Source organism: Hyperolius riggenbachi, chromosome 8, assembly GCF_040937935.1.
Source record: "Hyperolius riggenbachi isolate aHypRig1 chromosome 8, aHypRig1.pri, whole genome shotgun sequence".
Taxonomy (NCBI): Eukaryota; Metazoa; Chordata; class Amphibia; order Anura; family Hyperoliidae; genus Hyperolius; species Hyperolius riggenbachi.
This window is the reverse complement of record NC_090653.1, coordinates 260,584,559-260,595,471: the sequence shown is the minus strand read 5'-3', so window position 1 is coordinate 260,595,471 and position 10,913 is coordinate 260,584,559.

The following is a 10,913-nucleotide window of genomic DNA, read 5'->3' as shown; positions in this document are numbered from 1 at the left end:
TCCGGTTCACTTCTAGAATTTCAGACTTTAAAGTGAAAAACACTGCGCCTGCATTGCTGTGTCCTTGTTCCCGCTGATGTCACCAGGAGCGTACTGCGCAGACACAGACCATACTAGGCCTGCGTAGTACGCTCCTGGTGACATCAACGGGATCGAGGACACAGCAACGCAGGCGCAGTGGTTTTCAGACTTTAAAGTCTGAAATTGCAGAAGTGAACGGGAGGCGGGGCCGGAGCATTGGGGAGTGGCTACGTGGGCACAGGATGTCTGTGGGGGACCATTAGAAGCCCTGGGTAAGTTCAACTCATTTTCCCCCGACCCCTACAGTATCCCTTTAACTTGGTAATGGAGCATTACAGTGACACGGGACCTGGTGTAAAGGAAAGCCAGGACTTCCAGCTTTTCAAAAAGAGTTAAATCTTGGTAGTGGAGCAAACAAAACTTAAACAAGGAACTGCCAAACTCTTCAGACTGTATAATACGTAAGTACCCTGGTCCCTCTGTAACTTTTAAAGGAGAACTGAAGATTCAGTTCAGTTTCACTTGCCTGAGGCTTCCCCAAGCCCCCTGCAGCTGTCCTGTGCCACGCCGGTCCTCCATGTTCCTCCGTTCTCCCATCACGGTGCAATTTCGTTACCGCCGACTTGTAAGTCGACAGCAACGCCCTGGCCACGCGTATCCTTTGCATTACCATCCTGCAGCAATCGGTAACACGAAGAAGGATTTGCGTGGTCAGGGCTGCGCCGAAGTCATAGACTTACAAGTCGGCGGTAACAAAACTGCTCCGCGGCGAGAGAACAGAGGATCGTGGAGGGCCAGCGCAGGACAGGACAGCTGCAGGGGGCTTGGGGAAGACCCAGGTAAGTGAAACACTTTGATCTTACTGAATCTTCAGTTCCGCTTTAAGGTAGCCATATATCAGGTGACCAATCGACCATCCGATTCGATTATTGTCATTTAATCGGATGAAAATCGGTGCCACCAAGTGCATGCCCAACCGAAAATGCAACCAATTTCGGTCCCGAGGGGTCGTTTGCAATCCTCGTCGCTCCGGTGCACAATCTGGAGTTGTGGAGAAGGTCCAATGAGGGGAGTGATCTCCCTATGATCCTTTCTGTGGATCTGATGACCCTCTGTAGTTTGCATCTTTCTCTGGTGATTGAGCATACCAGACCAGAATAGATGGACGGACGACAGACTCAATGGTGGCGGTATAGAAGCTCCTCAGCAGCTCCTGAGCCATGCTAAACTTCTTCAGCTGGCAGGGGAATAATAGTCTCTGCTGTGCTTTCCTCTGGGTGGTGGCGGTATTTGCCGTCCAGCTTAGGTCATAAGATGGTCATACCCAAGGTGCACGCTGGCTACTCTTTCAACCTCGGTGCCGTCTATGTAGATTGGAGGGGAGTGGGCATTGTTCCTGAAGTCAATTATCATTTCAAGTTTTTGCTGTGTTGAGGACCGGTCTGTTCCTCTACTGATGGTAGGACTGCTCACCATTGGTTGGTTACAAGGCCAACGATGGTGGTTTCCTCTGCAAATTTAATGACCTTGACAGAATTCAGCTGTGGATCTGCAGTTTGTATAGAGGTGAACCAGGATTGGTGATAGTATGCAGCCCTGTAGGGCACCCGTGTTGGTGACCTTCGGTCAATAGGAGACTTTGCCCAACTTGACCATTTGAGATCTATTGGTCAGGAAGTCTGTGATCCATAGACAAAGGATAGAATGGACCTCAAGTGCTCCATGATTCCTCTGTGGTGTGCGTGGATAGATGGTATTAAAAGCAGAGCTAAAGTCCAGTAGGAGGGTCCTGGCATACGAGTTCGGGTTATCTAGATGGTCATTTGAAACCCCCAGGCAGATATTGATGGCGTCATCGGTGGATCTGTTTGTTCTATAGGGACACTGGAATGGGTCCAGTAGTGGCAATGTGGAGAGCTTAAAGGAAACCAGAGCTGGATTAAAAATTAAAAGTTTTATACATACCTTGGGGCTTCCTCCAGCCCGATACCGGGTCGTCACTTCAGCCAGTTGCGGCCAGTCTGCGTAAGAGAAGTGCATCCTCTACGTAACTCTCCAGCGGCTGCTATAGAGATACGCAAAGAGTGCACTTCTCTTATGTCAGACTGGCCGCGACTGGCTGAAGTGACAGGACCCGGTACCGAAGAGTGAGAAGACTAAGGACGGCAGCGTGGGGCTGGAGGAAGTCCCAGGTATGTATAAAAATTTTAATTTAATCCAGCTCTGGTACACTTCAAGATGGTACAGGACCACTCTTTTAAAGGTCTTCATGGTGACAGATGTTAGGGCCACGAGCCTGTAGTTGTTGTTGAGGTCAGACATTCTCTGCTTTTTGGGGGGGCACAGGGATGATAGTAGACCTTTTGATGCACACTAGAACTCTGCCTTCCTAAAGAGACTTGGTGTAGATAGAGGTGAGGATGGGAGCGAGCAGGTTTTCAGGCAGGCAGGTCACACCCCTTCAGGGCCAGAGGCTTTCCTGGTGTTCAAAGTTGACAGGAGCCACAGGATGTCAGCCTCACTCACAACTGGAGTGGGTGAGCTCAGGCCTGGGACATTAACATCTATGGTTTAGGGGTGTGCAGCTGATGTCACTAGAACCCCTGCAGTATATCGCCTGGGTTCTCAAACCTGCTGTAGAAGTTACTGAGATCTTCGTCCAGCTCAATGCTTGGTGTTGCATGTGGGAAGGGGGGGGGGGGGGGTTGGAGGCATGGGGGTACTTATAGTTGGTAGCAGCGTTGAGTCCTTTCCAGACAGCTCGTGGATCATTTGAGTGGAGGTTGTGTTCCATCCTCTCAGCACACTTTTTCTTGGAGACTCTTAGTTCCAAGATGAGTTTTTTTTCTTGTTTTCCTGTAATCCTCCTGGTTCCCGGACTTGTGTGCAGCATCTTTGCTTCTTCTCAGTAGACGTAGTTTGTAGGAGAACCATGGTATACTGTTCGAACACACTTCAAAGAACTTAGCTGGAAAACAGGAGTCCTAACAAAAGCTGATGCATGAGGAGACCTTGGGCCTGATTCACAAAGCGGTGCTAACAGTTAGCACGCTGGTGAAAAGCCCTTTATCATGCCTAAACTCAGTTTAGGCATAAGTTTAGGTGTGATAAGTTTAGGCGTGATAAGTTTAGGTGTGATAAGTTTAGGCGTGATAAGTTTAAGCGCCAACTGGGTTAGCACCGCAGTGCACAGCTGATCAAAAGTTTTGCGCTGGCAAAGTCTGGTGCACTTCGCATAAAGTTTAATGGCGCTGCTTTGCGTGCGGGACTTTGCAAGCGATGTAAACTTATCTAAACTTATCATGCCTAAACGTATCACGCCTAAACTGGCTTTTCACCAGCGTGGTGCAATGGTTATCATGCCTAAAATCTCTAATTGGGTTAGCACCGCTTTGTGAATCGAGCCCATTGTCTTCCCCATTCATCCAGGTTTGGCGCTTCCAGGGCCTTCCAGTCAGTGCAGTTGAAACAGACCTGAAGCTAGAGCTTAGTCTTGCAAGACCATATTTTGGTGGACTTGATAACCGGATTTGCTGTTGCCAGGTGCCACCTGTAGGTTGGGAAGCAGAGGATTGGGGTATTGCTCCTGAACTCCCTTCTTGTTGTTGAGCTGGAGTTCATCCAGCTAGTTAGGGGGACCGAGGGGATGGTTGATCTCAGTCCTTTCCTCTTTGGCTTCACCAGGGCTCCTACGTGAGTGCACCTCGTGAAAAAAAAAGTAAGCCAAATACTTACATAAGGAGAGGGAAGGCTCTGGGTCCTATAGAGCCTTCCTGCTCCTCTCACAGTCCCCGTTCCAGCGATGGCTCCCCTGTAGCAGTATTTGACCAATTGGTCAAATACTGCTCTAATCCCCCACACACTTGCGCAGTATGGCTCCACCTGTCTTCGGTAGAACTCGGCTCCCAAAGTCCCCCACGGCGTGGGATTTAAATTGTGGAGCCAGCGATTAACAGAGTGGACCGGAAGAGGAACGGGAAGGCTTTATAGGACCCAGAACTACGATTCCCATTGACTTGAAGCAGTGCTGCTTCTCCCAGCACAGTTCTAATAGTTTGAAGCCGTTTAAGTGTCTGTGTTTCATCTTGTTTGCACTGGCTGTGGCTCCAATTGTTCATAAAATACAGGCAAGCATTTTCTTGGCACCTCCTAAATGTTCTGTAGCTTTTATTGCTGTTACTTGTCAAACACTGTGGAAGACGATGTGGATGGAATGTGTCGAGCACTTTGAGAGTCTGCCAAGCCATTAAACATCTCGAGAGCTTCACCTCAGTACACAAGCTCAATAGTAGTTACGCAAAGAGAACTGTCATTTCAGGTGACAAACTATAAATAACCACTGTACAGGCAAGCTGTTTGGATATGGCAAGTGACACCATGTGGTGTAAGAAAGCCAAGAAAGCGAATTTGTGTCGATTATGGATTACCAAACAAAAATGTGGAACTTTATTTGCTTGAGAAAACCTCAAAAAAAGGAAGAAGGAAAATGGCCAAAGTTAGTGTAGTAAGTGAAGGCTCTCAGACAATTATGGAGAGAGACGCTTATGGAGATTGGTTACCAATAGGCAACCGCTATATAAGAGAGGGAGGAGCTTCATCTGATTCCCACATGGGAGTGTTTCAGTGGTACAAAGATTAAAAGGGATTTTGAAGTTAGAGGGATATGAAGGCTGCCATATTTATTTCCTTTTAAACAACACCAGTTGCCTGGCAGTGCTGCGGATCTATTTGGCTGCAGCAGTGTTTGAATAATACCAGAAACAAGCATGCAGCTAATCTATCCAGACTTCAGTCAGGGTCTATTGCTAAAAGGACTAAAGGCAGAGGATCAGCAGGCCAGCCAGGCAAATTGTATTGCTTAAAGGGAACCTTAACCGAGAGGGATATGAATGTTTCCTTTTAAACAATACCAGTTGCCTGGCAGTCCTCCTGATCTGCTGCTTGTACTATCTGTGCCATAGTCTGTGCTGTGCTCCTGCTCCATACCAACTATCTGTGTCAACAGTCTGTGCGGCGCCGCCTGCCCCATACCATCTATCTGTCGGGCTGCCTGCTCCATATCATCTAGGTTGTGTCACGAACTGTGCTGGGCTGCCTGCTCCGTACCGCAGGTCTGGGCCTTCAAAGGTGTTGTGTTATGTTGTGCCGCGCTGTACGCTCCTACCGTGCCACACTCTGGGCCGTGTCACCTGCTCCAGCCCATCCAACTGGCCCCCTTGCTGAGACAGGCTGCCCGCCCCACACCATCTACCTGCGATAGTCTGCGTGGAGTCGCCACCTCCACCCCACCTCCACTTCACCCGCACCTTATCCGTGCCACAGTCTGCGCAGTGCGGCCCGCCCCATACCTTCAAATCGCGCCACTCTCTGTGCCTGGCCGCCACCCCATACCATCTACCGGTGCCTTACTCCCTGTGCCGACCGCCCCACTCCATCTACCTGGGGCGCACACTGCACACTGTGCCACCTACCGCAATTAGCTGTGCCATGGGCGCAGAACGGCCTGTCACTCTCTCTAGAGAGGCCCTTCTCAAATGGGAACCCCCTTACACCCCCAACCCTACACCGGACTCCCCCCTGTGGATTGCTGTCACCGCAACACATCAACTATCTCACCACCAAGCGAGCACCGATCAAACGCCGCCACAGAGGAAGGCGGGCGGGGGCCCAGGTCCGACTCAAAAGGAAAGGCCTTCGCTCCCCTGTCCCTGCCATCCTACTCGCAAACGTCTGCTCACTCCCCAACAAACTGGACGAGCTGCTTCTCCTACTTGACAGCAAACCTCTGATCAGCAACAACACCCCTGTTCTCTGTTTCACCGAGACCTGGCTGTGTGACAGCATCCCCGACAACTCTCTACTTGTTCCAGGCTACAGCCTCCTAAGAGCAGACCGCGACGCTGCCCTCTCCGGGAAAACGAGGGGGGGCGGCGTCTGCTTTTACATAAACACCTCCTGGTGCTCCGACATCACCACTCTCCACAAGGCCTGCACCCCTGATGTTGAGTTCCTTGCCATAAATTGCAGGCCTCGGTACTCCCCGCGGGAGTTCTCTTCCCTTGTCCTCGTTGGGGTCTACATTCCTCCCGACTCATGCACCAAGACTGCCCTGCAGGCAGGTGACTGTATCTCGCGGTGGGAAACTGCCCTCCCGGAGGCCCTGTTTATCATTCTGGGCGATTTCAATAAGGCGAACCTTCGGCAAGAGCTGCCCCGCTACAAGCAGCACATCACCTGCCCTACCAGAAACAGCAACATCCTGGACCACTGCTACACGGTCCATAAGAATGCCTACAAGGCCACCAATGGCGCCCCCCTGGGGAACTCCGACCACAACTCAATACACCTGATTCCCACCTACAGGAGGCTCCTGGAGACCTCAAAGTCCACCGTCATAACCACTAAAAAATGGACTGCAGAGGCCAAACTGGAGCTCCAAGCGTGCTTTGAAACCACCGACTGGACGACTCTGGAGGCACCCACCCTTGATGAATGGGCCGAGAATGTCACCTCCTACATTAGCTTCTGCGAAGAAGCATGTATCCCATCCAAGTCCTTCAGAGTCTACCCCAACAACAAGCCTTGGTTCAACGGCAGGCTTCGCCGTCTCCGGAAATGCAAAGAGGAAGCGCACAGGTCTGGCTCCCCAGAGGAATTCAGAGAGGCCAGGCTCGCCTTGAAAAGAGAACTGCGATCTGCAAAGAAGGCCTACGCCGAAAAACTTGGGCTTTGCCTCCGGTCCTCCAATACACGGGAGGTATGGAAGGGCCTGAGAGCAGCCACGAACTTCAAACCTGCACCCCAAACGGCGACCCCGATCCCTCGACTGGCGGAGGAGCTCAACGAGTTTTACTGCAGATTCGAGCAGCATCCCAACCAGCCCGTAGGCCAAACAGCATCGACTCTGGCGACCCTCCCCTCTGGGGAACTCGCCCCCCTGGCTCCTGTCGCTGTTCTGGAATCAGAGGTACTCCAGCACCTCCGCAAGGTAAATCCAAGGAAATCCTCTGGCCCGGACGGTGTGTCGTCTATCTGCCTGCGTTCCTGTGCCGACCAGCTAGCCCCTGTGCTCACCACCTTATTTAAGCAGTCTTTATCGGAAGGTACAGTCCCCTCCTGCTTTAAGAGATCTAAAATTATACCAGTCCCAAAAAAACCAGGCAGTACCGAGCACAATAACTTCCGGCCAGTGGCCCTAACCTCTAACATCATGAAGCTCCTCGAGCGGTTAGTCCTGGCCCACCTGAAGAAATCCACAGACGCCCTTTTAGACCCGCTGCAATTTGCATATAGGGCAAACAGATCCGTGGAGGACGCCATCAATGCCGGCATGGCATACATAACCGATCATCTAGACAGCCCTGCCTCCTATGCTAGGATCCTGTTTCTTTGACTTTAGCTCAGCGTTTAACACGATCTGCCTGGACATCCTGATCACCAATCTGACGCAGCTCGGAGTTGACCCTACTCTTCGGGCATGGATCAAAGACTTCCTGACAAACAGAACGCAGCAGGTGAAGCTCGGTAACCACCTCTCCAGCGTTCGAACCACAAATACAGGGGCCCCACAAGGCTGTGTTCTGTCACCTCTACTGTTCTCCCTCTATACTAATAACTGCATCTCATCCGCGGACTCTGTGAAAGTCATCAAATTTGCAGATGACACCACTATCATCGGCCTTATTGGTAGAAACGGGGAGTTGGAGTATCGCAACGAAGTAGAGAGAATATGTAACTGGTGCAAGGCCAACAACCTAGTCCTCAACGCAGCAAAGACTGTCGAGCTAGTCACCGATTTCAGGAGAAACCCTCCCCCCCTCTCACCTGTCCTCATTGGGGGATCCGATGTTTCCAGGGTGACATCTGTGCGGTTCCTCGGCACGACTCTAACTAACAATCTGAAGTGGGAGCAGAACACCACCAAAATCCAGAAAAAATCTCAGCTGTTCTTCCTGCGCCAACTGAAGAGTTTTGGCATGCCCAGGGAGCTGCTGACCAGTTTCTATACTTCCACCACAGAATCCATCCTTTGCTCCTCAGTCATTGTCTGGTATGCTGGTGCAACGGCCAGCGACAAACACAAACTGCGGAGAGTTATAACGGTCGTGGAGAAGATCATCGGATCTCCTCTTCCATCTCTCGATCTCCTCCACTCCACCAGGATGAGAAAGAGGGCCACCATGATCTCCCGCAACCACTACTTCAGGCTCCTCCCGTTGGGCTGTCGTTATAGGGCTATACCATCCAAAACCACCAGGCGGATGAACACCTTCTTCCCCCATGCTGTTCGGTTTCTGAACTCCAATCTCCCCCTATCGGGCCCACATACCAGCGTACTCTAGCTGGGTTGTCAACCGGTCCCCGCCGCTGCCGGCCTGGGCTCATCAAATCGAATCGAGGCCACTACCTGCATCCTTATTATTATCATTAGCTTTAGTATTATTTCACCTGTGTTTTTGCACAGCAAGGTAAATGGCCGCTACGAACTGTCTACTGCATTTCAAGTGTACGTGTGTTGTGTCTGTCTTGTATTATACCAATTATGCCTATGCCATGTGTACCACAATTAATTCCGATTACAGCTCTTGCTGTACTTGGCGAAATAAAGTGATTCTGATTCTGATCTCTGTGGCTGAATCTCACACCTGAAACAAGCATGCAGCTAATCCAGTCTGATTTCAGTCAGAGCACCTGATCTGCATGCTTGTTCAGGGCTGTGGCTAAAAGTATTAGAGACACAGTATCAGCAGGAGAGTCAGGCAACTGGTATTATTTTAAAAGGAAAAATCCATATCCTTCCGTTTAGGCTCCCTTTAAAGCGGGATTGTCACCATAAAAAATCAAATTTCAACAGCAACTGGTCTGAGTGTATTAAGTGATAAAGATGCTAATCCTGCATTCAAAACTTTTTCTGCTGTTATGGTTTGGAGTTATCACATACCTTAGGAGCACTGGCCCTTTAATAGCCATTGCCATTCAGTTGCATGCTGGGGGTTCTTTTTATCTATAATATATTCCTCCTCTTTCATTTATTTCCCTGCCTACCTGTTTATCTGAAACATGATCCCCTGCTCACTTGTGTTTACAAGCAAGGCTGAGATGACTCAGCAATTGGAGGAGAAAAGAAAAAAAAGTTGAGGGAAGAAATGACATCAGTATTTAGCCTCAAACTGTGGGGAAAACACATGGTTCCCACCAGGAACAGAATTCTCTTCATTCACTATATAAAATTCACTGAAATCAAACTGTGGACAGTACAACACGTCATGTAAGTAGATCAAGTATGTATCTACATATGTGTTTCTTTCCCTGTCATAGTATGGCTAATCCTCCTGCTTTAAAGGGAAAAAATATGTCAGCCTCCATATAACTTCTCACTTCAGATTCCCTTTAAAACTGGTCGCCTTTTGAAAAAAATAAAATTAAAAAGGAGGAAACACAAAAGTATTCCTCATCCATTAAAGTGTACTTACCTCAGTAGAGGGGAGCCTTTGGATAGTCCAGAGGCATCCCTGTCCCCTCCCACCTTGCAAATACAGTGCTGGGAGCCCCTGAACATCATGTTGATGAAGCTCGGCCACAGGGCAGATGCCTCATACCTGCCCAATAGCACTGAGTTGCTTGCGCAGTGCTGCCACGCTCATTCACGTACAGAGGAATGGCCACAAGCTTTCAGAGAGTCCCAGTAGGAAGCAGTGGTCTGCAGGCAGACATGGGAAGCCTTAGCCGTAGGTCTCACCACTAAATGCAGCTTGCAGTCTTTAGGCCATACACCCTCCGGGCCTAAAGTAGCATGCAGGTAGCAAGCAGGCTACAGTGACTGCCAGGCAGCCCACAGCTCATGGGTCTCTGACTGACATATGAATCATGCACCTGCCCCACTTTCCACTATAGCCAGATGCAGGATACCTTAGGGGTCAAAATACAGGTAAACTATAAGCAAAGTTCATTCTATCCAGGTGTACTATACCAGATGTTACTCCTATATATTTAGAACGGCTTTTGTAATTCTATAAGCCACAATACTTATCTGCATCTTGAGCAAATAAAACATATCCCCCCCCCCCTCCTCCCCTCTGCCTCTGAAATCTCTGGCTAGTAATACCTCCCCCTCCTCCTGCCCAGACTGAGCTCCCATGAGCCCTTGCTACTGTCTGAAAGTGCCTGGGCTCTCTGAAAACCTGTGGGCGTGGCTTGTTTAGTTTATAGGGAATTAGAGTATTAAAACAAAAAAAGTATTTGGCTTGAGGAATGCCCTATAAACAATAGGAAAGGAACACAATTATGCAATGAGTAAAAGTTCATCTCGGATCCACTTTAAGAAAGAAATCTATTTTCCAGCTAGAGGAATCCTTCAGGATTTGTGTCTATGCCTCTCTCCTCTCACTCATTGGCCAGAACGCAGAAACTTCATGATTTCCCAGAGTGCTCTGGGGGAGAAGGCTGCATAACATCGTAACCTAGGATCTTTGATTTGATGCAAACTAGGGAGAGTCAATGAGATGCAAATAAATACAAGTTGATGCAGCATTATTCACATTTTGTATGCTAAATGTATGCAGCTTGAAAATGAATGAATCAAATCCTGCTGAGGTAAAATTTGATTGGTCCATTGGTAAGCTGCATAAATTTGCATACAAAATTTGTATAATCCTGAATCAACTCAAAATTATTTTCTTCTCATTGACCACCCCTAATGCAAACTGTATGCAGGTTGGAAACGGGCCAATCAAATTCAGTTCCTGCTGAACGTGACTGGCCCAATTTCAAGCTGCATACAATTCCTACTTAATTTTCATGCAATCCGGAATGGATAGCACCTCATTGACCATCTCTAAACGTGGGCATTAATGGTACAATCTCCCAAATGATCGATCATGTGATCGAATCAG